General features: G+C 49.2%; 1 long non-coding RNA gene across 1 annotated transcript; it reads right to left on the bottom strand.

The window, feature by feature from the left end:
* Nucleotides 1-320: 320 nt before the first annotated feature.
* Nucleotides 321-1,817, bottom strand: LOC125544858 (uncharacterized). Its single transcript, XR_007299754.2, has 2 exons — nt 676-1,817; nt 321-590 (listed from the first exon to the last, which is right to left on the bottom strand). It is a non-coding gene; the product is annotated as an uncharacterized LOC125544858 (long non-coding RNA).
* Nucleotides 1,818-11,898: the final 10,081 nt, after the last annotated feature.

Here is an 11,898-nt window from a genome sequence, read left to right as displayed (position 1 = left end):
CCGCAATCCATGGCCGCTAGCCAACTCCTACCACTGATTCACGAGCGAGATGCCGCTTCCTCCCTGTTTCCGCAACCCAGCCCCATTCCAATCCCCTCCTCAGCTAAGCAAAATCCGGCAAAAAAATGAGCAGGCAGCACGGCACGACGGGCGGGGCCCAAAATGAGCGACCCGCAAATCCGGAAACGAAAAGAAGCCCAACAACAACAAACAAAGCCCCAGACTCGCACGCACAGAACACAGAGCAGCACTGAGATTCATACGGAACGAACGGCCCAAAAAATGACCTGAAGCGAAATTAAAAACAGACGGCTGAAAAATAGTAAAACTGAACTTTTAATACAGCTTTAGATGTTAAAAACAAGCATCAACAATACCAGAGCATCGAACTAGATTAGACGCAGGCGTTGACAATGACCATCCAGGTTATCCATACATCAAACCAGATCACATGTATTTCTAAGCTTTCTGACCAAGAAAGAATCTCTAACTTAGCACGAAGAAAAAAATTAGGCCACCTCCATTTCTGCACTTTCAGAATCATCCAAGTGCTCAGCTTGATCACAAGAGCCATCGTTGTCACAATCTACCTGCATTTCTTACGATTGCAACAAAATATTCAGCAATGTGATAGACAATTAGACATGATACTAAGCAACATGGTAACAAGTTTACCGGAAAGGGCGTTGTCCGAGCAGGCAGCCCAGGGCGGCGGCGTGAGCCGCCTCTTGGCCCGGGCGACCGAGCCGGCGTGCTGCACCAGCAGCCCGGGAACCGCATGCCCGCCTTGGCGCCGATCCCCTCGCACACCAGGCACAGGAACCACCCCGTCTCCCTCGCTCCGCCTCGTAGAATCCCCTCGGGCTCAGAGCCCGCGTCCCTAGGCCCTGTCGGCGGAGGGTTCCGCTGGAGGGCCCCAGATCCAGGAGGCGGAGGGCGCGGCGCCCGCGGGCGAGGACGGGTCACGCGGCCCGGGCCTGTCTTCGGGTGGCGCGCAGGGGGCGGAGGCGGCAGCCGGGGCACCGAGGGGCTCCCACTGGGCGAGCGCGAGGGCGAGGGTGTCCTCCCGCTTCCGCTGCCGCTTGCGCTCGCGCTTCTCCTCCTTGTGCTTGCGGCGCTCGCGCTTCTCCTCCTTGCGCTTGCGGCGATCGCGCTTCTCCTCCTTGCGCTAGCGGCGCTCCCGCTTCTGCTCCTTGCGCTGCTCCTTGCGCTCCCGCTTCTGCTCCTTGTGCTTGTGGCGCTCCTCGCGCTTGAAGGCCGTGGTCTTGGCTGCCCGGAGGCAGGGTTTGTGGCTAGGGTTCGGAGCGGGGGGGCAGGAGGGAGACGTCGGGGTCGGGGTCGGGGTCGGGGTCGGGCTCAGACACCATTGCCCTGGCGGCGGCGCGCGAGATCTGGGTAAGCGTGTGGGTGGGTGCAGGATGAACGAACCACCGCCCGCGATTTTGATTGTGTCGGCCAAACCGCCCGTGCTTCGCCGGCCGATCGAGAAGGGGATCAGCTATTCATCGCGCTGGGGCGCTGAGGTCGGGTGTGTCGATCCAAGAAAAAAGGGGGGCTTCGAGTCAAAGATAATCTCTCTCCTGGCTAAATGGTGGTGGAAGTGATACGGGGGATGGCCTCTGACAAGAGGTGAATAGAGCGTATCCGAAATCAAATGAATAGAGCGTATTCGGAATCAAATGATCGATTACTCTTGTCGATGGTTACAGCGGCTTTTATACAATCTGAAGAGACGCGACGATCCAGAAACGAGGGATGAAATCCGAAAATGGGCTGGCCCCTACCAATACCCAGCTCGTGAGGGGGTACGCGCCAGGTCGCTCACTGGCGCCCCGCACACAAAATATGAGGCATTGTCGAGAAGCAGACGTGCCTAGCTCGCCATGGGGCTAAACGGGTTGTGCCTAGCCCACTGCAAGTTTGAGGCCATGCCTGGGCCGCGAGGCGTGTGCCAGCCCGGCTCGGCACATTTGGTAGGTGGGCCGGCCCAGGCACAGCCCACCCGGCTTGAAACATCGTGCATTCAATTTGGATAAGACCGTCCCGACATAGTGCAATTTCGAGGAGCAGCAGAAACCCAACTTCAAATAAGATAGAAGACGAAGTAGAGACAAATTACATGTGATTATCTTTTTGAAGTGGCCCGCGCACATATTGTTTCGATCGTAGATACTACTCCTTCCAGATCGAGCGACCAAAGAAGCCCCACACGCTCGTTCCTCTGTGCTGCCAACCCTAGAAGACGGCAATTCTGCCGCCATGTTGCCGCCGATCAGCTGGCCGACGCGCTGTCACTAGTCTCCGCTCTCGATCGACGTCATCCTTCCTCCATCCTCCCACCTCCTAGCTCAAGGTGAGTTGCCCCTCTCCTACCTCTCTCTATTCAAATCTATGATGGGCTTCAGCCTCACTTCCTGGGCAACCAACCCAGCTGGAGCTGGAGCAGCCAGTGCTGCCGAACGCTCCTGGCTCCCGTGGGAAGCTGACTAGCACTGGCACCCTCGAGAAGCTGGCTACGCGAGAAGCCAGCGAGCTTCCGAATAGAAACTTAGGGTACCAACTACCAAGCGACAATGGAGCAAGCCATAGAAGGTGAAAATTGCTACCAAGCTGAAGAACTATGTGTGATGTCTTGCTTGGAATTCAATTCCAACTGAAGTTGTTCGCCATCATCGAAGTACGGCAGAGACATCGGTGTTTCAGATATGTAATGCTCATGAAGATACTTGGAAACATGCCCCTATTGAGTGCAACATGGAGAAAAGTGTTTGGTCTTTGGTTGATGAGTTAGTCGAACACTTGATCGCGTGCAGGTTGGGAGACGCACGTTTGTGGTTAGTCGAACTTCAAGAATCCATGGGACAGGAAGCCTTTCTGAAAACCCTCATGACTTTGTGGATGATCTGGTGGGCACGATGTAAGGCGATTCATGAAGAAAATTCCGAGTCACCACTATCGACATTTTCTGTCATTTGGCATTTTATGAATGATCTTGGACAACTTCCTATAAAGCTAATGGTCTAACCGTAACGTTGATTGGTTGGAACAAGATGGTGTGCTCCGACACTGAGTCAAAATACATGTTGATGCAGCTATGAGTTGACATGGAGATAGAGGTGCTATTCCAACTGTCTGTAGAGACGACACTGGTGAGTATATTGAAGCCTCAAAATATTCCAGATATGACTGAACCTGAAATTCTTGAACCAATGGAGTGCAAATGAAGGTTTGTCTTCTACGAGTATTGCATGTGACCGCCTAGTTATATCAGCGGATTGTGCTGCAACAGTTAATCATGTTAAAGGAGATGATACGTCTCCATCGTGTCTACTTTTTCAAACACTTTTGCTCTTGTTTTGGACTCTAATGCATGATTTGTATGGAACTAACTCAGACTGATGTTGTTTTTAGTAGAACTACCTTGGTATTGTCTTTTGTGCACAAATAAAAGTTCTCGAAATTGGACAAAACTTCATGAAGATTTTTTATTGAATATATATACTGGTTCAAATATCTATCGAGGGGGCCCACCAGTTGCCCACAAGGTAGGGGCGTGCCTAGCTGCCTTGTGGGGCCCAAGGGTGGCGGTCTAACCTAATTTCAACTCCATATGTACCGTCTTTTCGAGAGAGAGAGAGAGAGATCGAAGAGAAAGTTTCATCATGTTTTACGATACAGAGCCACCACCACCTCATGTTCTTCATCGGAAGGGCTGATCTAGAGTCTGTTCGGCGCTCCGAAGAGGGGGGGTCCGTCACCATCATCATCATCAACCCTTCTCCATCGACAATTTCATGATGCTCACCACCGGGAGTGAGTAATTTCTTCGTAGGCTTGCTGGACGGTAATGCAGATGGATAAAATCCCTTATCTAATCGAGTCAATTTGTTAGGGCATGATCCCTAGTATCCACTATGTTCTGGGATTAATGTTGCTACGACTTTGCTATGCTTAATGCTTGTCACTAGGGTCCAAGTGCCATGATTTCATATCTAAACCTATTATGTTTTCATGAATATATTTCAGTTCTTGATCCTATCCGCAAGTTATATGCACATGTTATTGTTCCGAACCGTAGACCCCAAGATGACAATAATTGAGATACTCTCCGGGAATGACTGTAATTTGAGGAGTTCATGTATTCACTATGTGTTAATGCTTTGTTTCAGTTCTCTATTAAAAGGAACGTTTTAATTACCCTTAGTTTCCATTAGGACCCCGCTGCCACGGGAGGGTAGGACAAAAGATGTCATGCAAGTTTATACTGCAAGCACGTATGACTATATATGGAATGCATGCCTACATATGATTGATGAATTGGAGCTATTGTGTAGCTCTCTAGGTTGTGACTGTTACATATTGAATTTCATCCAAATATCCATCGTTGATCCAATGCCTATGCTTTGCTAATATTGTATTTTGTTAAGTTACTACTACTGTTGTTGTTGTTGTTGTTAAACTTGCTACAAAACTGCTACTGTTACTATTAGTCTATTACTATTGCTACTGTTTTTATCACTACTATCAAATTACTATGCTACTAATAAATTGCTTTAAGGAATTTTCTTCTCAGCTATGGTTGAATTGATAACTCAACTGTTAAGGCTTATAAATATTGCTAGGCTTCCCTTGTATCAAATCAATAAATTTGGATGAAATACTATCCTCAGAGGTTGTTGCGATCCCCTATACTTGTGGGTCATCAAGACTATTTTCTGGCGTCGTTGTCGGGGAGTATAGCGCTATTTACTAATTTCACTTGGGAGTTAAATATCTGCTGCATTTTATATTCACTATGCATAATCAAAATGACTCTAAGACCAAGATCATGCCTTCTAAGACGAGGGGGGTAAGGAACTGCCAGCTCGATCTACGCTTGATTCACCTTTTGTTTTAAGTCAGCTTGCGACACCACCACCTGCTATTAAATCTGATATGTCGCAAGTAATTGATAATACTCCTGCTATTGATGATATTCATGATGGTGCTTTTACTTTGCTTGATAAATCTGTGCCACTTGCTGGATTACTTGATGCTCATATTGTTAAAGCTAAAGAATCTGAAATTGAAGAAAATCCTGAATCACGTGCTACACCTAGTACTCTAACTAGAACTAAGATGCTTGATATTCCTGATGGTTACACTCTTCCTGAGGAGTTTACTAGAGAACTTATGGCTTATGATACTCGAAATGACATAGAAGGTTTTATGGCTATAGTTAATAAAGGTCATGAACACAATGACAAAATATGATTCTAAGTTTGCAATTTCTCCTATTTTTGTTACTGATAAGGGTTACAAATTCTCTATTGATCCTGAACTTATTACATTGATAGAATCCAATCATTCTCATGGTTATGAAGCTGAAATAATTGTTGTACATGTTACTAAATTGAATGATATTGCTACCCCGTATGCTCAAGAGGAAAATATTCGCTACCATTACATTCTTAAATTGTTTTCTTTCTCATTAAAGGGTGATGGTAAGATATGGTTCAATAATATTGCTCCTGGTTGTGTGCGTAGTCCCAAGGATATGACCTATTACTTTACTGAAAAATATTTTCCTGCTAATAAGAAAGAAGTTGCCTTACATGAAATATACAATTTTGCACAACTTGAGGAAGAATGTCTCCCTCGGGCTTGGGGGAGGCTTCTCCAATTATTAAATGCTTCGCCTAATCATCCTCTTAACAAAAATAAAATACTTGATATTTTTTATAATTGACTAACAGATGCATCTAGGGACTACCTAGATAATTGTATTGGTTGTGTTTTCGGGGAAAGAACATTTGAACAAGCTCAGAATTTATTGAATAATATATTGAGAAATGTCGTTGATTCAACACTTCGAACCACCGCCTAAGCCAACTTCGAAGAAGACAAGTATTCTATTTCTCAGTCCAGAAGATATGCAAGAAGCCAAGAAATTTATGAAAGAGAAAGGTATTAAATCAGAAGATGTTAAGAATCTACCACCTATTGAAGAAACAAATGAACTTAAATTCCGACACAGGTAGTAGAGGTAAACTCTCTTTATAGGTTTGATGAGGGTGATGTTCCTTATAATAAATCTCCAAGTCAGTGCTTAGATAAATTTGATAGTTTTGTCCTTAAACAATAACACTTCAATATGAAAATATGTGATCAATTGAATCGCAACTCTGTTATGATTGAACACTTAAGTGATGTGCTTGTTAGAATTTCCAATTATGGTAAAGGCTTAAGTAAGCACTATGCTATGTTTCACACTCAACTGGAACAAGTTGTTGGATCACAAAATGGTTTGTTTAACGAGATGCATAATAAAACTAATAAGCGTGTTGTTGGAGTAATTATTAGAGGTGGTAAAATGAGTCAGGATCCTTTGTATCCTGAAGGTCATATTGAGATAATTGAACAAGATCCTTATATCCTGAAGGTCATATTGAGATAAACGGGCATACATCAAGAGGGAGGAAAATGGGCTACCGAGAGCGAGCGAGAGCCCCACGCCATGTGCCACTCCGGCGCCGGCGTCCACCACGCCATGCGCCCACGCCGTGGCTCACTCCGACCGCGGCGGCCACCTCCCTTCCCCTCCCTCGCCCCCTCCCTCGCCCCCTCCCTCCCGCTACCTCCTCCTCCCCGTGTGTCATGGCTGCGAGCCCGAGATCGATCACCTCCACGTTTCGGCTGCAGGGCGAGTGCCCGGTGGTCTTGGGTCTGGAGATCTCCTCAGGTTCTGATGGCTCGGAGGTTCGGGGGCTAGTTGTTCTTGCCGTGAGGCTGGAGGCTGCGCCAGAGATGGCGGAGCCGGCGCAGGGCGAGGAGGCTTGGGCCCGCCCGCTGTCGTGGTTCTAAGTCTGACAGTAGAATATGGGGGTAGGAATGGAGAGGCAAGATCTTAGCTATGGAGGAGTTGTACACACAAGGTTTACGAGTTCAGGCCCTTCTCGGAGGAAGTAACAGCCCTACGTCTCGGAGCCCGGAGGCGGTCGACTGGATTATACGTGTGTGAGTTACCGGGGGTGCGAACCCTTGTCCCAGAGGAGGGGGTGGCTTATATGGAGTGCGCCAGGACCCCAGCTCCCCTCCGTTATGCAGGGTTCAATATACATTAAGAGGAGGCGTTACAGATAACGCATGTATTAAAGTGCTACAAATGAGCATTAAGTATGCGAATGAATGCTTGACCGTTGCTGCGCGGAGTGGCTTTAGGTCTTCTGATATGTCGAGTGGTTTGGTGGTCAAGTGACCTAAGTAAGAGAGGTCTCCGAGTGATTGATAGGTCGAGTGGACTTTGCTTCGACACCTTTGTTGGTCCTCTGCTTCTGATTCTTGAACTCCTTAGTTCTTAGGACAAGACTTTAGGTGGGGCGTATAGGTCAGGCCTATTACCCTACCCTAGGTCTGTGTCTACATCACCCGCCACCCACCAAGAAGGAGATGTGGAGAAAGCGCCATGGAGTCGGCGAGCTGGCCGTGCGTGGCCACATCCCCGAGCGCTAGGCGGTGTGGCTCGAGGTGTCGCCGGAGATGCGGGACAAGTGCTTCCGTTGTCTTGAGAAGGGCCACTACAAGACCAACTGTACGAAAGACATCGTCTGCTTTCGATGCGGTCTCCCCGGACATGGCTCCCGGGACTGCAAGCGACCACGGAGCCCCTCCCCCGTCAACGAGCTACGGCGGGATGCGCTGGCCAAGGTGGCTTGCCGGTCCTCGCCGGATCTCACGGGATTCGAAATTTGAGTGGAAGCGCGCTAGGCGGAGCGTCCCACGGTAAGTGGAGTAGATAAATCAGACATTTCGATTTCCGCGCCACCTTTTTCGCCACGTATCACGTGCGCAACTGTTGGGGGGACTTGACAGGACTGATCGGGCCCACGCGTCAGCCACTCGGAAGTAGGCCTTTAAAAGCGGCGAAGCCGAGGCATTCGCACCGTGCGTGCTCATTCCCCTTCTTCTTCCTCTCGCGTCTCCACCTCGCCTAGCACGACCACTCTCGACACCGCTGTCCTGCCGCCATGGGGAAGGACAAAACGGTGGCGTTAGAGCGTGCGAAGAAGGCGACGGGGGCGATGAAGAACAAGAAGATGAATCGGGGGTCTTCATCGCGCTCGGGGCTGCCGTCAGGTTGGATCCAGGGAGAATGGATTCGATCTTCGCTCCGGCAAGAGGACTTGGATGATTTGGCCGAGTTAGGGCTGATCGTCCATGAGTCTGCGCGCCTGCCGAAGGGGGAATCGGAGCCGCAGCCACAACCGGGTGAGTGTGTCTTGCTCGCCACCCATGTCGATCGTGGTTTCTCGCTTCCACCACATCCTTTCTTTCGAGGCTTCTTAAACTTTTTCGGTGCCCAACTCCATCACTTTACTCCCAATACCATCACGTACCTTGCTGCGTTCGTCTCTATGTGTGAGAATTTTTTGGGGTGCCGACCGCACTGGGGCCTCTTCAAACACATCTTTACCATCCGATCCCAAACCGTGAAGAAAGCAAACTCGAAAGACGAGAAAACCCACGTTATCCAGATGTGCGGGGGCCTGGGCATTCAGAAGAGGAAGAGGAGCTCTTTTCCTCCGATGACTCTTCCTGAATCGGTCAGGGGTTGGCAGTCGACCTGGTTCTATTGCCAGGATATCGCGACCCCAGGCCAGTCGACCGGACTTCCCCCTTTTTCTTTTGATCGTGTCCAAACTCCATCTTCCTTGCGAGTGACCGCTGCTGAGAAGGCAGAGACAGGCATGCTAGTTGAGAGAGTAGTCCAACAGATCAATCAGGGCGTCACTGGTATGGACCTGCTCGAGGTGTTCCTCAGTCGGCGGATCCAACCCCTCCAAGCTCGCGATCATTCTATGTGGATGTACTCCGGGGCTGGTGACACTGCTCGGGTTCATCCGGAGGAAGTGGAGGCCAAAACCGTGGACGACTGGCTGATGGGCATTACCGGGAACAAAGACAACCCCAGGGGTGCCAGGAGAGTCGACCCTTTCAGCGACAGCAACCTGCCAGACAAGGTCTGGTCGTCATAACCGAATTTTTGAACATATTTTCCGACTGACTGAGGTTCCGACTGACTTATGATCGGTTCCTTGTTTTGCAGATCTACACGGAGATGTATTCGATGCCCAATGGTGAACAAGCCCTGGAGAAAGACCAAGAGGGTGGGGACAGCGCTGAGGAGAGCGGCGAGTGGGAGTCCCCAGCTGATGGTGAAGATGACGAGAGTGACGAGTCTGACGATGAGGAGGTGGCCGACTCGCTGCCTCGCTCTGAACGTCGATCCAAGCAGTGGCACGACCCTGTGAGCAGACGCGGCAAAGCCGCGGTGTCGAGTGCTCCATCTCACAAGCGCACTCGGTCTCCGACTCTAGAGTTGACTGAGACGGTCCCCAAGCAGCCCAAAGCTAATCCTTCGAAGGCTCGGAAGACCTTGCCCAGGATCAAGATGGACGTCCATGTTGCCTCTGGGTAAATGTTCTTCTCATATTTTCTCGTTCCGATCGGTTTTCTTGTTCTGACCGAGCGGATGATGGACCTGTATAGCCCGACCTCGGCTGTAACTGATATGGATGTTGACAAGACCCCTGCCGATGAGGAAGCTGATGATGCTGTTACCTCCAAAGCCAGTAAGTTTGCCTGACTCAAAGTTTGTTTGGTCGACTGGAATATTGGTCGGTTGTCTTTATGGCTCTCTCTGTTTATTGCAGCTCCACGAGACATTGTTGTGCTCCCAGACGACGAAGAGGAAGTACCGCTGAGAGGAAGGAGGTGGAAGGACAAGGAGCCGGACAGGAAGGCGACCAAAGCCCAAGTTCTTCGGTCGACTGGGACGCCTGCGGCGACGGTCGAGCGGTCGACAGACCCGGCTCGAACCAACGTCACCTTCGCTGTTCCTCTGTCGACTGATTGTTCCTCGGGATCAGCTGCTCAGGCTCCTGCTGCGCCGACGTCATTCCATGCTTCAGATCCGGCGGCTACTTCGACTGCTCTACCTCCGTCACTTTTTGCTGCATATCAGACTCCGGACGATCCACCGGATGCTGCCAAAGAAGCTGTAGGATCTAGAAGTAGATGTGTCTAGAGGGGGGTGATTAGACACATAATGCTCAAGTTGCAATTTTTAAGCTTTTTCGGTTTAAGTGGAGTTTAGGCACAATTTCAACACACACAATACATATCAAGCAAGCATGCAAAGAGTATATGAGCAGCGGAATGTAAAGCATGCAACTTGCAAGAATGTAAAGAGAAGGGTTTGGAGAATTCAAACGCAATTGGAGACACGGATGTTTTTCCCGTGGTTCGGATAGGTGGTGCTATCCTACATCCACGTTGATGGAGACTTCAACCCACAAAAGGTAACGGTTGCGCGAGTCCACACAGGGCTCCACCCAAGGGTAATGGTTGCGCGAGTCCACACAGGGCTCCACCCACGAAGGGTCCACGAAGAAGCAACCACCCACAAAGGGTCCACGAAGAAGCAATCTTGTCTATCCCACCATGGCCATCGCCCACACAGGACTTGCCTCACTAGCGGTAGATCTTCACGAAGTAGGCGATCTCCTTGCCCTTACAAACTCCTTGGTTCAACTCCACAATCTTGTCGGAGGCTCCCAAGTGACACCTAGCCAATCTAGGAGACACCACTCTCCAAGAAGTAACAAATGGTGTGTTGATGATGAACTCCTTGCTCTTGTGCTTCAAATGATAGTCTCCCCAACAATCAACTCTCTCTCATAGGATTTGGATTTGGTGGAAAGAAGATTTGAGTGGAAAGCAACTTGGGAAGGCTAGAGATCAAGATTCATATGGTAGGAATGGAATGTCTTGGTCTCAACACATGAGTAGGTGGTTCTCTCTCAGAACATATGAGTTGGAATGGTGTATGCGTTCTGATGGCTCTCTCACCGAAAGAGAAGGAGGTGGAGGGGTATATATAGCCTCCACACAAAATCCAACCGTTACACAGTTTTCCAATCTCGGTGGGACCGAATCAATAAACTCGGTCGGACCGAAAATGTAAACCTAGTGACCGTTAGAGATTTCGGTGGGACCGACTGGATCAACCCGATGGTACCGATGTGCTAGGGTTAGGGTAAATCCAAAACTCGGTTTGACCGATTACTCAAACTCGGTGGGACCGATTTGGGTAATAAGTGAAACTGAGATTTGGCCAAGCAAACTCGGTGGAACCGATTGCATATCTCGGTAGGACCGAGAATATTGCAATGGGTAACAGAGAGTTTGCAAGCCCATCTCGGTGAGACCGAGATCCCATCGGTGAGACCGAAATGATTAGGGTTTGGCAGTGGCTTATGACAAGTGAAACTCGGTGGCGCCGGATAGGAAGAATCGGTAGGACCGAGTTTGGCTTAGGGTTTAGGTCAAATGTGGAAGTGGAAAAGTAGCTGAGGGTTTTGGAGCATATCACTAAGCACATGAAGCAAGAGGCTCATTAAGCAACACCTCATCCCTCCTTGATAGTATTGGCTTTTCCTATGGACTCAATGTGATCTTGGATCACTAAAATGTAAAATGAGAAGTCTTGAGCTTGAAGCTTTAGCCAATCCTTTGTCCTTAGCATCTTGAAGGAGTTCCCACAACTTTTAGTCCATGCCACTCCATTGTTGAACTTATCTGAAACATGCTAGATCGAAATGTTAGTCCAACAAGAGATATGTTGTCATCAATTATCAAAACCACCTAGGGAGCACTTGTGCTTTCAGAAGCTCTTCTTCAACTGAACCTTGTGATGGGGCAGCTAAAGGTGGTGCATGAGGCCACTCAGGTGGCCTTCAACGCCGGAGCTGCCATGCAAACCAATGTCCAGGTTAGTTGATTTTTCGATCGACCATTTTTTTGTCTGACCACCCACTGGAGTGTGGCTGTTCGGAAATAGTATATCTCTTTGTGTCG

Source organism: Triticum urartu, chromosome 3A, assembly GCF_056163025.1.
Source record: "Triticum urartu cultivar PI428250 chromosome 3A, HENAU_Tu73, whole genome shotgun sequence".
Classification (NCBI taxonomy): domain Eukaryota; kingdom Viridiplantae; phylum Streptophyta; class Magnoliopsida; order Poales; family Poaceae; genus Triticum; species Triticum urartu.
This window is presented reverse-complemented; position numbering and strand designations above follow the sequence as displayed.